This window comes from Sciurus vulgaris (assembly GCF_902686455.1).
Source record: "Sciurus vulgaris genome assembly, chromosome: 12".
Classification (NCBI taxonomy): domain Eukaryota; kingdom Metazoa; phylum Chordata; class Mammalia; order Rodentia; family Sciuridae; genus Sciurus; species Sciurus vulgaris.
Window position 1 is genome coordinate 27,427,863 of NC_136473.1, and position 14,667 is coordinate 27,442,529.

At 37.5% G+C, this 14,667-nt stretch overlaps 1 long non-coding RNA gene across 2 annotated transcripts in view; it reads right to left on the minus strand.

Annotated features, from left to right (window-relative positions):
- Positions 1–353: 353 nt before the first annotated feature.
- Positions 354–14,667, minus strand: part of LOC306642150 — a 110,293-nt gene continuing 95,979 nt past the window's right edge. For both annotated transcript variants that reach the window (XR_013758402.1, XR_013758403.1), the window contains one exon: positions 354–575. This is a non-coding gene — a long non-coding RNA (uncharacterized lncRNA). The remainder of the gene's footprint in view (positions 576–14,667) is intronic.

Genomic DNA, 14,667 nt, shown 5'->3' on the forward strand with positions numbered 1-14,667 from the left:
AACGTGAGCGAGGCACTATGTCATATGCCTATAATTCAGGTGACTCAGAGGCTGAGACAGGAGGATCGCAAATTTGAAGCCACCATTAGTGAGGCACTAAGCAACTTAGTGAGACCCTGTCTCTAAATTAAAAACAAAAAAACTTAAAAAGGGCTGGGGATGCAGCTTAGTTGATTGAATCTGAGTTCAATCCCCAGTACCAAAAAATAAAAGTGAAAAAATGTTTAAAAGATTTTTTACCAGTCAAAATAATTGAAGTACTGGTAACATTGGGCATTACTTATTTATTGATGTGTAACAAATTATCACCAAAAAGTAGCAAATCTAAATAATCATTTATTATCTTACCAATTTCTGAGGTCAGGAATGGATTAGCTGGGTGGTCCTAGCTCAGGGGCTCTCCTTTGGGGGCCATCAAGACGTGATCAGGGCTGCCTGCAGGACTGTTCACTATTATGGTTGTTAAGTGGAGGACACAGGTTCTTCCCAGCTCCTGGGGAGGCTTTAGGACCTCTGCTCAGGGCTGGTTAAGTGTTCTCATGACATAGCAGATGGCTTCTTCCAGACAGCACATCCTAACAAGATTAAAATGAATGCCCTTATCTCCATTTCTATAACAGCAGATTGATGTACACAGTTTGTCCCTAGGTGTTATAAAAAGGGCTCTGCCGGGGCATAAATACCGAAAGGAAGGTATGCTCAGCAGGACCACAAATAAGTTGGTATATCCACTCTGAACAGCAATGTTACAATATGTATCAACAATCTTAAAAATGTTTAACAGCACAAAGTCAGCATTCAAAAATATATTTGTTACAGAAATTATTACATGAAGAGAATACTAGTAGTTCCAATTCTAAGAACAAACCCAAATGAAATAATGAGATGGAGATTATAAGTATTTATATATCAAGGTGGTCATTATACATTTTTAACAGGAAATAGTGTCCAAATTATGAAATATATAAATTGTACATATTATGTCTTGATTACTTTTTAGTTATTAAAAATTAAAATTTCAAAAAAATTTTAATATGCTCCTGATATGATGTTAGGTGAAGAGTAAATACAGAAAAAGAATAATTAAATATGATCCTAATCAGTTGCTTCATGTATGAAAATAACACTAGAAGAAAATATAACAAAGATTTAATGGTGGTGGCTTCCAGGTTATGATATAGTTTTTTCTTCCTTCTTTCTGTTTTTCTGTACTTTCATGTTGTAAATGTATTATTTTTATAACCAGAGATATTTCAATGTTTATTTATTGGTCTTCCTTCCTATGTACTTTCTTCCCAGCTCATTTAGCCCTATATACCTTGGCAATAAGGTCATAACCAAACTTTTGCATAGAAGAGTTAGAAATATACATAGAAACTTATCAGATTAGTTTTGCTATAATAAATCTGACCTGCTTTTATTTGCATGACACAAAACTACTATCTATTCAAGAAACAAAGTTACCTAAGTCATAGAAATCACCACTTGATTAAATACAATGGATATCACTTGGGGACAAACAGGTCTTTTGTTCTGGTTTGGTTACTTCTCTTTTCTTTTAGCTTCCTCTACGTAAGTCTAGCATGACTAAACTTTACAAAAATCAGCCCAATATTTTATCTTCTAACAATTCTCAAGGTCATTTTACCTGTTCTGTCGATACATACAGAAAATATCCAAAGTTTTTCACCCAGAAATTCCAAGTCTTTGAACAAGAATATGGTGTGAGCAACCATATTCTCCTGCCTGGAAATAAAATCATTTGATCGCATAAGTACCGTAATGCAAACAAGAGTTAAATGCCCAAAAAAATCTCCAAAGCAAATTCCAATAAGCCCTAGAAAGAGGAAGCTTTTTCCCTGAAAGACAGGCCTCTTTCATCAAGAGTATTTAATATTCTTGTCCTCTTTTGCAAATAACTGCAAATGGAAGAAAGAACTTGAACCTTTGCACTAGAATCGCCAGCATGTCCAAAATAGCTTAATACAACAGATGAAAAATTTGATCTGATTAAAAGTAAGTTGCTATGCTCTATTACACATTAATAAGAGCCTTTTCTGTTATTTACAATTATAGTTAACTCATATGTAACCTCCTTGTTTGAAGTAAAATAAGCTTGTAACTAGAAACAAAGTTAAAAGAAATTCTAGTTGGGACAAGATCAATAAAATGTTTTCATCATCTACTTTGAGAGCCTTAATATTTTCCCTTTACCATCATTAAGCTCAGAACTACAAATCTAGTCATATGACATATTCATTAAAATGTTCCTCTATCTGTGTTCATTAGTTATTGGCATAAAACTATTAGGATTTTATAAAACAACTTAAAAACTTCCCCGAAGGAAAGATGGAAAACACGTATTTAATAACAGATGTTAAATGTGAGACTGGCCTCTCTTTAGAGGTGTGATTCCCCACTTAAATAAATGGCAACAGCTGAAGAACTGATTAAAATACTTTTCTCTGAATGTCTTTTTCTGTCTGCAGAAATGAGGACTGAGTCTCTTACTGCAGTGAAGCTATAAACCTGCTATTTATTGGCACATTACTAAGTTACTCAAGCTTCTTGGCAAATTGCCCATCTTAGAAAAGAAAATGTTTGGGTTTCACTACAAAACATCCAATCTATTAATCTGATATATAAAAAGGTCTCATCTGTGTTCTGTGCATAGTATCAATCAATCATTTTGCACTTAAAATTCCATTGCATTACTGATAACCCAACAAATAAAATGCAAAATTTATTTCTGCAAAATATAAATGCCTATCATTTTGGAGGCATTTGAATGGATTTAATTATCTCTACTCTTTTCAAAGCCAATTAGAGAAATTATAAAATTGATCTCCCAAAGGTCTCTTTAAAAAGTCTAATATCCATCCTTAACTCAAAAACAACACACTATGTTGAATAAACAATTTAAAGTTACCCAAAGCATAATGCTACTGCTACCTGTCCTCACATGCAGTATAGATTTTGCAGATACTATCTGTATTTTTTCATATACACTCCTCTTGTCCATCCCAGAGACAAGGAGGGTTAGCAGGAGAAAAAACAGACTGTGTACTCAGGTTGCCTCCTTGGATCCAGTCTCTCCCTCCCACTTAATAGACATGTGCCGTGGAGATGTTCCTCAACCTCTCATTGCCTCGATTTTCTCATCTGTAAGATGGGAATAATTATAATGGTACAAACCTAGCACAGAGATTTTACAGAGTAAAAGAATAATACAAAGAAATAATAATAGTCAAAGGCATGAAAAGTACCCTATCATAAGTTTTGTAAGTTAACTATTATTTTTTCTGATCATTCCTATTATCATTGCCATAGCTTTATTCCAAAAATATTTCATTCCCCCAGGACTGCTGAACCAGCCTTCCAAATAGTCTTTCTATTTAAACCCTCCTTATGCCAGGCAGGGTGGCACATGCCTGGATTCCCAGCTATTTGAGGGGTTTAGGCAAGAGGATCGCAAGTTCAAGGCCAGCCTGGACAATTTAGTGAGACCCTGTCTCAAAATAATTTATTAGTTAAAAAGATTGGGGGGTGTAGCTCAGTGATAGAGCACCCCTGGGTTTCATCCCCAGTAACACAAATAAATAAATAAATAGACACAACGCTCCTTATTTCCGAAAAATTAACAAATAAATTCACCCTTTCACAAGTTTCTTCGTCAAACAACAATTTTTAACTTTCCCCAGGACAAAAAAACAAAGAAAGATCATCTTATCTCTACAGTCTTCTACCATTTAACTGTAATATGATGGCATTCTCTGCTGTTATAACTATATATATATATATATATATATCTCACCTGCATTATCACGAAAACACACAGATCTGACCTACCTGTGCCACACACACCCCCCCACACACATAGATACACTAAAGTTCCTTATTTTGGGTATATATTTAGGTCCTTTACTATATATTGCCCTGAATTTTAGTGTTTTACTGCAGGTGAACATAAACAGTATGTTCCCAATTTTTAGCATCCTCCCTAAGCAATTAGCCTGCCTCTTTGGGGATCACGACTGTTGCTCATCTTTTATTGGAGCTTCAGTGGGAACATAACAAACACTACATGGAATTGATTAGGGTATTTATGATCTCTGTGCAGGCAGGACTTCATCACATTAGCATCCTTCAAATAGGGTGATCTCTTGTCACTGAAAAGACAGGAGTGATTTTCTGCTGGGAAAGCTCATGAAAAAGTACACAAAATTAGCTTGTTGATTATCTCAGGTTTGTATCTGGGGCCAGAGGAGCATATCAGAGCACATGCAGGAAGCCTGAGCTGGGGCAGCCGTCGGGTAAATAGATCTACGCTAGTGTGCACAAATCTGTTCCTGGTGGGATAGATTTCACCCAGTACTGTCACACTGATCCTTGTCAACAGTATGAGGCTGTGACCCCAACAGCAGCACTGCGACTACTGTGATTTATTCCTGTAAAAGACCAGAATGTCTGGGTTTCTTCTTTCCAATACTTGGGTTGTTTGATTGAAGGGTTTAGTTGGTTTGCTATTGTGAAGGTGGTTCCTTCAGGTTCTGGCTCCAGGCCTAGAAGAACAGCAAGGAAAGTTCTACCTCAGTTGCTCCCTTCCCACAGCCCCCAGAAGGGCAGATGTTCTCTGGACCTGCAGTCTCTGGATGGAGATGCCACTCCCTCCTCACTCCTCCCAGCAAGCCCCTCCCCACTGTCTTCCAGCAGCAGTACCCAGCTCAGCTGTTTCCCTGCACAGAACTTTCTAGCAAGCACACACTGCACCAAAAAGGTAAGTGGAAGGTCGAGCCAAGTTCATGTTTAAAATTGAAAGAAACTGTGAGAAAGGGTTTGTGTAAAGGATTAATAGACATATATTTCAATTACATTTTTAAATTTTTAAGACAATTGTATATATTTATGGGGTATGATACTTGAATATATGTATATGTTTTAAATGATCAGATCAGTATAACTGCCATATCCATCACTCAAAACATTATTTCTTTGTCTTGGGGGCATTCAAAATCCTCTTTACTGGATCTTTTGAATTGTAAAATTAATTATTGTTAACCACAGTTGCCCTGTGCTATAGAATATCAGAAGCTATTCTTCCTGTCCAACTACACCCCTATACTTATTAACTATCCTCTCTCCCTCCCACCCACACCCTCCCCCAGCCTTTGGTGACCATTATTCTACTCTCTACTCCTATGAGATCAACTTTTATTAATATACAGAACTTTAGAGGAGGAATTTTAGATGTAGCTCATTGGCTACAGTGGTAGATATTAAAGATAGCTTGGGCAAGCACTGGGTTTAAACCTCAGCATCAAAAGAATAAAAAGATTGTAAGACTATACCATTTTGCTACTTTCAACTTTCAGCATTGAATTTTTTTCCTTTATTTTCCTATTGACCAGTTATATCTTTGACTTTAAACTGTAATATTTCTGAAAAGTCTCTTGGGAAGTGATACATGTAACTTAGTTGTTTCCTTCTATGCAGATATGGACCCAAATACAAGTTGAAGAATTGAACTGAGTTCCCCAGTTGGCCATTACATGGAAATAAGGAGGAATGTTAACCCAGCAGGAGGTGGAAGGAGGTCTGCAGGGAGCCACAGCAGGGAAAAAAAAAGAGTCTTAGGTGAAGGATTGGACTCCACACCAGGTATGAAGATTTCACCTAGGTGAGATGTTAAAATCTAAGAGGAGAGAGAATCATCAAGTAACAAACAGGCCAACAGAACAATAATACTAAGCCAGATCTTCCCAGAAGAGTCATATGAATTGATTTTTTTTTTAAAAATGTAGTATAGCAGTCACTTTCTAGAAGAGGAACTGGGCTGGAACCACCCAATCCTGACACCCTGCCAAGACATTGGGCTCAATTCCCAGCTGGGTACTAGCGCCTGAGGGTGGGGAAGAGAAAGCTCTTGTTTCCTCTTAGATAGGAGCAGGCAGCAGCCCGGCCACTCACAGCAGAGATTCAGGATGGGAGCCCGGCCACTCACAGCAGAGATTCAGGATGAACTGCCTGAGCCATGTTCCTTGTCAAGCTACAACACCAAATTACCTTGTGCCTTTCCCTGGGCTCTTGCTTAAGCTGGCCCCCAGGACTGGACTTTCAAACTGTTCTTAAATTGGGAAAACTGCATTTATCTTTTAATCTTAAATGTAAGCCTCTCCCCCCACCTCATGGATAAGGCATCTTTCCTATGTGCTCTGGTAATATTCACAGTGTAGGAAAGTTATATATTTATTTAGCACTATTCAATAGACCAAATGTCTTGAGGTCCAAAATGATATTTGTTTCTCATCTGTGTACCCTCAGAAATGCCTTGCACATTGTGTTCAATGTATGTTATGAACAAATGAGTAAACCAACAAATAAAAGGAGGAAAGGATGAATGAATGCATTCTTAAGCATGTGTCATTTTAGACAGACAGCCACTGTTCCTGAATGTTGCTGAGACTGAGAGCTTAAGAGTGGAGGGACTGAGGACACTGGATGCAGCCCCCTCACTGATCATGAGCAGAGCTGCCTGAGACATTCAGTAAAACAGACACTGCAGTGCTGACAGCCCCTCTACTAACTATAAGTTTTCTCAAAGACCTACAATCTCTTTCCTTTTCTTCCTGTCTCCAACCAGTTAAGGAATAAGCAACCATGCACTACAGATATTTCTCATTTAGAGAATTTCACGCTGGAGTGGACTTTCCTGCTTAGGTTTGGTAAAGCCTTTGGGAAATGACTACAACTCCATTCTGTACAGCAGAAAGCATGTTATCACTGCAGAGATAACAGCAATACCACCTCTAAGCTTAGTGATAAGAAGTTAGTTTAAACTTCTACTGAAAGGATTGAGACTAAAGAGAAGAATAATTACGATCTTTGGGGGCAAATCTGTTCCACAACCTTGAGGAAGAGGAAGAGAAAAGACCATAAGTCATCTCAATACTTTACCAGCCTCTGCAGTCAATGAGTTGAAATGCAGTAATGGTACTGTATCTTTAACAAGTGAATTCTCGGACAAGACCTAGGGTGAAGAAAAAAATGACTGTTTTATAATAAGAAGGGATGATTGCTGCCAAAAGTGAGGACCTGATTCTTTTTTCATTCTTTTTCTATTAGTTTGCTCAATGTTCCCTAGAACTCCTGTTTAGACATATCTCATCTGACTCCTCCACCTCAGAAAGCACTTCTCTGTCGTTCTATCAAATGACAGTCATCAGACCATGTAAGAAAAAATTCATATGGCTAGTAAAATTACCAGTCCCACAAACAGAAATATTAATGGTATTATTAGATCTTACCATTTGCATCTATTTCTTCTATATGAATGAAGACATTGTCTTTCAAAAAGTTTAATATTTTCACTTAAACTATAAAAAACCAATAGTAAAGTCCAAATACAATCCACTTTTTTCATCCCTAATCTAAAATACTCCCTAGGAGGAAATAAATATACAGAAATGTGTGTGTGTGTATGTATATATATATATATATATATATATATATATCTTTTGATTATAACAAAAACAAGTCCAATGTTGTCACTATGTCTTACTGGTTCGAAAATTTACATTTGGAATTGACTGAGCAGGATGTCATATGCAGTAGAATAAGATTTGATCTTCGAATTAATGAAATACAAGTAAATAAAAAGTTCTGATATATCAACTTTTATTTAACTATGATATTATTCAAATTTTCTAGGGTCTTTCACTAGAAATAAAATGTATAAATAAATAAGAACATGATTCACCATAAATGTTTAAAATGGCATAAACAAAGTCATTTTTAACAAATGATGTGAAATAGCAAATAAGTTCAAAGATTCCATAATACAATGAATACATCCCTTTGGGCAGTATTTTCCAAACTTTATTCTTCACAACACTAGTTTTACAGGATATAAAGAGATATTATACACAATTTTAAAAGATTCAACAAAATCAGTTGTGTATCCATATACTAACATTAAATAATCCAATAAAAAATTAAGAAAGTAATTCCATTTATAATAATATCCAAAACATTAGGCCATAATAGCCTTAACCAAGGAAGGCTAATGTTTGTACTTAAAAACTATAAAACATTATGGAAAGAAATTGAAAGAAGCCACTAACACTTGAAAAAAGCATCCTATGTTTATGAATTGGAAGAATGGATATCTTTAAGTCATCAGTGTAAGAACCCAGAAAACCATGCTGGACACAGGAATTGACATAAGAGGGTTTATTAAGCAAACAGAGTGTCTCCCTGCAGGATAAGAGAGAAAATGAGAGGAAAAGAGAGAGAGTGTGTGCAAGAGAGAGTGTGAAAAGCGAGGAGGAGAGAGAAAGAAAGCGAGTAAGAGAGAGAAAGCAAGAGAAAAGATGGCGGGGAAGCTATCCTTAAGCAGTTGAAATCTGCTGGGCTAACAGGACCAATAACGGAGAAGGATACTTGCAAGCTGACTGATGAACCAATAGCTAGTTAGGATGTTCACAGACTGACAAGTAGTTAGGAGGTGGGGGAATGACTGCAGCAGAAAGGGTGGAGGAGCAGCTTTATATAATATTCCCCCTTTTTTAAGAAAATCTTTTGTTCTCCAGTTCTTTCCCGCCTTGTCTCTCCTTCCTGCCTACGTGACTAGGCCTGGTTTTGCAGGTGAGATGTATAAAGTCCATTCTCCCAGGGGCAGTCTTTTTTATTTTTTTTTTTTTTTATTGTAAACAAATGGGATACATGTTGTTTCTCTGTACATGGCGTAAAGGCATACAATTTGTGTAATCATAAATTTACATAGAGTAATGTTGTTTGATTCATTCTGTTATTTTTCCCTTCCCCCCACCTCTCCCACCCCTCTTTACCCTCTATACAGTACTTCCTTCCTCCATACTTGCCCCCCTCCCTAACCCTAACTCTAACCTTAACACTAACCCTTCCCTCCCCCCATTATGTGTCATCATCCACTTATTAGCGATATCATTCGTCCCTTGGCTTTTTGAGATTGGCTTATCTCACTTAGCATGATATTCTCCAATTTCATCCATTTGCCTGCAAATGCCATAATTTTATCATTCTTTACGGCTGAGTAATATTCCATTGTATATATATACCACAGTTTCTTTATCCACTCATCAATTGAAGGGCATCTAGGTTGGTTCCACAGTCTGGCTATTGTGAATTGAGCAGCTATGAACATTGATGTGGCTGTATCTCTGTAGTATGCTGATTTTAAGTCCCTTGGGTATAGGCCAAGGAGTGGGATAGCTGGGTCAAATGGAGGGTCCATTCCAAGTTTTCTAAGGAAACTCCACACTGCTTTCCAGAGTGGCTGCACTAATTTGCAGCCCCACCAGCAATGTATGAGTGTACCTTACTCCCCACATCCTCGCCAACACCTGTTGTTGCTCGTATTCTTGATAATCGCCATTCTAATTGGGGTGAGATGGAATCTTAGGGTGGTTTTGATTTGCATTTCTCTTATTACTAGAGATGTTGAGCATTTTTCCATATGTTTGTTGATTGCTTGTAGATCTTCTTCTGTGAAGTGTCTATTCATTTCCTTAGCCCATTTGCCGACTGGATTATTTGAATTCTTGGAGTAGAGTTTTTTGAGTTCTTTATAGATTCTGGAGATTAGTGCTCTATCTGAAGTATGATTGGCAAAGATATTCTCCCACTCTGTAGGCTCTTTCTTCGCATTGCTGATAGTTTCCTTTGCTGAGAGAAAGCTTTTTAGTTTGAATCTATCCCAGTGGTTGATTCTAGCTTTTATTTCTTGTGCTATGGGAGTCCTGTTAAGGAAATCTGATCCTAGACCAACAAGGTGAAGATTTGGACCTACTTTTTCTTCTATAATCTGCAGGGTCTCTGGTCTGATTCCGAGGTCCTTAATCCATTTTGAGTTTAGTTTCGTGCATGGTGAGAGATATGGGTTTAGTTTCATTCTGTTGCATATGGATTTCCAATTCTCCCAGCACCATTTGTTGAAGAGGCTATCTTTTCTCCATTGCATATTTTTGGCACCTTTGTCTAGTATGAGAAAATTGTATTTATTTGGGTTTGTGTCCATGTCCTCTATTCTGTACCATTGATCTACCTTTCTATTTTGATACCAATACCATGCCGTTTTTGTTACTATTGCTTTGTAGTAGAGTTGAAGATCTGGTATTGCAATACCCCCTGTTTCACTCTTCCTGCTAAGGATTGCTTTAGCTATTCTGGGTTTCTTATTCTTCCAGATGAATTTCATAATTGCTTGCTCTATTTCTGTAAGGTACATCATTGGGATTTTAATTGGAATTGCATTGAATTTGTATAGCACTTTAGGTAGTATGGCCATTTTGACAATATTAATTCTTCCTATCCAAGAACATGGAAGATCTTTCCATCTTCTAAGGTGTTCTTTAATTTCTTTCTTTAGTGTTGTATAGTTCTCATTGTAGAGGTCTTTCACCTCTTTTGTGAGATTGATTCCCAAGTATTTTATTTTTTTCGAGGCTATTTTGAATGGGGTAGTTTTCCTAATTTCTCTTTCTGAAGATTCATCACTTATGTATAAAAATGCGTTGGATTTATGGGCATTGATCTTGTAACCTGCTACTTTACTGAATTCACTTATGAGTTCTAACAGTTTTCTGGTGGAATTTCCAGGTTCCTCTAAATATATAATCATGTCATCAGCGAACAGGGATAGTTTGAGTTCTTCTTTCCCAATTCGTATCCCTTTAATTTCTTTGGTTTGTCTAATTGCTCTGGCCAGAGTCTCAAGAACGATGTTGAATAGAAGTGGTGAAAGAGGGCATCCCTGCCTTGTTCCAGTTTTTAGGGGGAATGCTTTCAGTTTTTCACCATTTAGAATGATATTAGCCATGGGCTTAGCATAAATGGCCTTTACAATGTTAAGGAATGTTCCCACTATCCCTATTTTTTCTAGTGTTTTGAGCATGAAGGGGTGCTGTATTTTATCAAATGCTTTTTCTGCATCTATTGAAATAATCATGTGATTCTTGACTTTAAGTCTATTAATATGGTGAATTACGTTTATTGATTTCCTGATGTTGAACCAACCTTGCATCCCTGGGATAAAACCCACTTGATCATGATGCACTATCTTTTTAATATGTTTTTGTATGCAATTTGCTAAAATTTTATTGAGAATTTTTGCGTCGATGTTCATTAAGGATATTGGTCTGAAATTTTCTTTCCTTGATGAGTCTCTGTCTGGTTTAGGTATCAGGGTGATATTGGCTTCATAGAATGAGTTTGGGAGGGTTCCCTCCTCTTCTATTTTATGGAATACTTTGAGAAGTATTGGAATGAGCTCTTCTTTAAAGGTTTTGTAGAAGTCGGCTGAGAACCCATCTGGTCCCGGACTTTTCTTTGTTGGTAGGCTTTTGATGACTTCTTCTATTTCAGTACTTGAAATTGGTCTATTTAAATTGTTTATGTCCTCCTCGCTCAGTTTAGGCAATTCATATGTCTCTAGAAACCTGTTGATGTCTTCGAAATTTTCTATTTTGTTGGAGTATAGATTTTCAAAATAGCTTCTAATTATGTTTTGTATTTCAATCCTGTCTGTTGTGATATTTCCTTGTTCATTCTGAATTTTAGTGATTTGGGTTTTCTCTCATCTTCTTTTTGTTAGTGTGGCTAAAGGTTTATCAATTTTGTTTATTTTTTCGAAGAACCAACTATTTATTTTGTCAATTTTTTGTATTGTTTCTTTTGTTTCAATTTCATTGATTTCAGCTCTGAGTTTAACTATTTCCTGTCTTCTACTACTTTTGGTGCTGTTCTGTTCTTCTTTTTCTAGGGCTTTGAGCTGTAGTGTTAAGTCGTTTATTTGTTGCGTTTTACTTCTTTTATTAAATGCGCTCCATGAAATAAATTTCCCTCTAAGTACTGCTTTCATAGTGTCCCAGAGATTTTGATATGATGTTTCTTTGTTCTCATTTACCTCTAAGAATTTTTTAATTTCCTTCCTAATATCTTCTGTTATCCATTCATCATATAATAGCATATTGTTTAATCTCCAGATGTTGCAATAGTTTCTGAGTTTTACTCTTTCATTTATTTCTAACTTCAATCCATTATGATCTGATAGAATACATGCTAGGGTCTCTATCTTCTTGTATTTGCTAACATTAGCTTTGTGGCCTAATATATCGTCTATTTTAGAGAAGGATCCATGTGCTGCTGAGAAGAAAGTGTATTCGCTCTTGGTTGGATGGTATATTCTATAAATGTCCATTAAGTCTAAATTATTGATTGTGTTATTGAGATCTATGGTTTCTTTGTTCAATTTTTGTCTGGAAGATCTGTCCAGTGGTGAGAGAGGCGTGTTAAAATCACCTAGTATTATTGTGTTATGGTCTATTTGGTTTCTGAAATTGAGAAGGATTTGTTTGACGTACATGGATGAGCAACTGTTTGGGGCATAGATGTTTATGATTATTATATCTTGCTGATTTATGCTTCCCTTAAGCAGTATGAAATGGCCTTCTTTATCCCTCTGACTAACTTTGGCTTGAAGTCCACATTATCGGAAATGAGGATGGATACTCCAGCTTTTTTGCTGAGTCCATGTGCATGGTATGTTTTTCCCCATCCTTTCACCTTTAGTCTATGGGTATCTTTTTCTATGAGGTGAGTCTCTTGCAGGCAACATATTGTTGGATCTTTCTTTTTAATCCAGTCTGCCAGTCTATGTCTTTTGATTGATGAATTCAGGCCATTAACATTCAGGGTTATTATAGAGAAATGATTTGGTTTCCCGGTCATTTGGTTCATTTTTTAAATTTTGTTTATTTATTTGTTTGACACAACTTGTTTCCTCCTTTATTTGACAATTCCTTTAGGATAATTCCTCCCTTTGCTGATTTGCTTCTTTTTTTTTTCATCTCTTCCTCATGGAATATTTTGCTGAGAATGTTCTGTAGTGCTGGCTTTCTTTTTATAAATTCTTTTAGCTTTTATTTATCATGGAAGGATTTTATTTCATCGTCAAATTTGAAGGTGAGTTTTGCTGGGTATAAGATTCTTGGTTGGCATCCATTTTCTTTCAGGGCTTGAAAAATGTTGTTCCAGGCCCTTCTAGCTTTTAGGGTCTGGATTGAAAAATCTGCTGATATGCGTATTGGTTTCCCCCTGAATGTAATTTGGTTCTTTTCTCTCACAGCCTTTAAAATTCTGTCTTTATTTTGTATGTTAGGTATTTTCATTATAATGTGCCTTGGTGTGGGTCTGTTGTAATTTTGTGTATTTGGAGTCCTGTAAGCCTCTTGAACTTGATTTTCCATTTCATTCTTCAGATTTGGGAAATTTTCTGATATTATTTCATTGAATAAATTGTTCATTCCTTTGGCTTGTTTCTCTAGGCCTTCCTCAATCCCAATAATTCTTAAATTTGGCCTTTTCATGATATCCCATAGTTCTTGTAGATTCTGTTCATGATTTCTTACCATCTTCTCTGTTTGTTCAACTTTGTTTTCAAGGTTAAATATTTTGTCTTCAATGTCTGAGATTCTGTCTTCCAGGTGTTCTATCCTATTGGATATGCTTTCTATGGAGTTCTTAATTTGGTTTATTGTTTCCTTCATGTCAAGGATTTCCGTTTGGTTTTTTTTCAATATCTCTAACTCTTTATTGAAATGATCTTTTGCTTCCTGTATTTGCTCTTTTAACTGTCGATTGGTGCGATCATTCAATACCTGCATTTGCTCTTTCATCTCATCATTCAGTGCGTGCATTTGCTCTTTCATCTCATCGTTTGCTTCTCTGATCATTTTAATTATGTACATTCTGAACTCCTTTTCTGTCATTTCTTCTGCCATGCTGTCATTGGGTTTTATTGATGTAACATCTAGATTTGTTTGCAGCATTTTCTTTCCTTGTTTTCTCATATTGTTCAAGTATCAGTGGACCGCTGAGATATTGCAGATTTCCTCTATTGACTTACAATGTCCCTGAAGATTTCTATATATATCCCCCCTTAGCCTTCAGTAGCCTGAAGTCTTGGAGGAAGTTGATAATGCGGTGCTCCACAAGGAAGCTGCCTCTCTAGGAGTGGTGTCCTTCAGGTGGGGTATAATCCCTGCTAGTGGGGAGAGGTGCCTCCACTTGTTAACCAATGGCCATCCAAAGGGGACCTAGGCTGCAGGCTGAGGCAAGGCCTGTTTTGGCCTGAGTCTCTGGTTTTACCGTCCTTGTGGGGAAACCTCACCCGGCAGGGAAGACTCACCCGGTGGGGAGGTCTCGCTGGTCAGTTCCCTCCAAGTGGTTCCCCTCAATTTACAGCTACTGCCTGGGCTGGGCTGCCTTCCTCTGCAAAGTTCCCAGGGGCCCGGCCCTACCTCCTGGGCCTGGGAGCCTCACCCTTTGCAGATGAATCTCCTTGCCTGCCCCTCCTCAGAGAATCTGCCCGCAGGCCTGGAACCTTCGCTCCGCCCTAAGCCTGTCTCTGTGCGGCTCTTCCACCCAGAAGCCTCCTAGATCCTGGGACCCTGCTCTGCACCTAATCGCCTGGCTATGCGGCCCCTCCTCTGAGCAGCCACCTGGGGCCCCGAACAATCGCTCTGAGTCCCAGAGATCCGCCACACGCCTCTTCCTCCAGACAGCCGCCCAGTATTCCGGTGCGGTCACTAGGAGTCCAAGAAACTCACTGAGTGCCTCCTCCTCCCACCA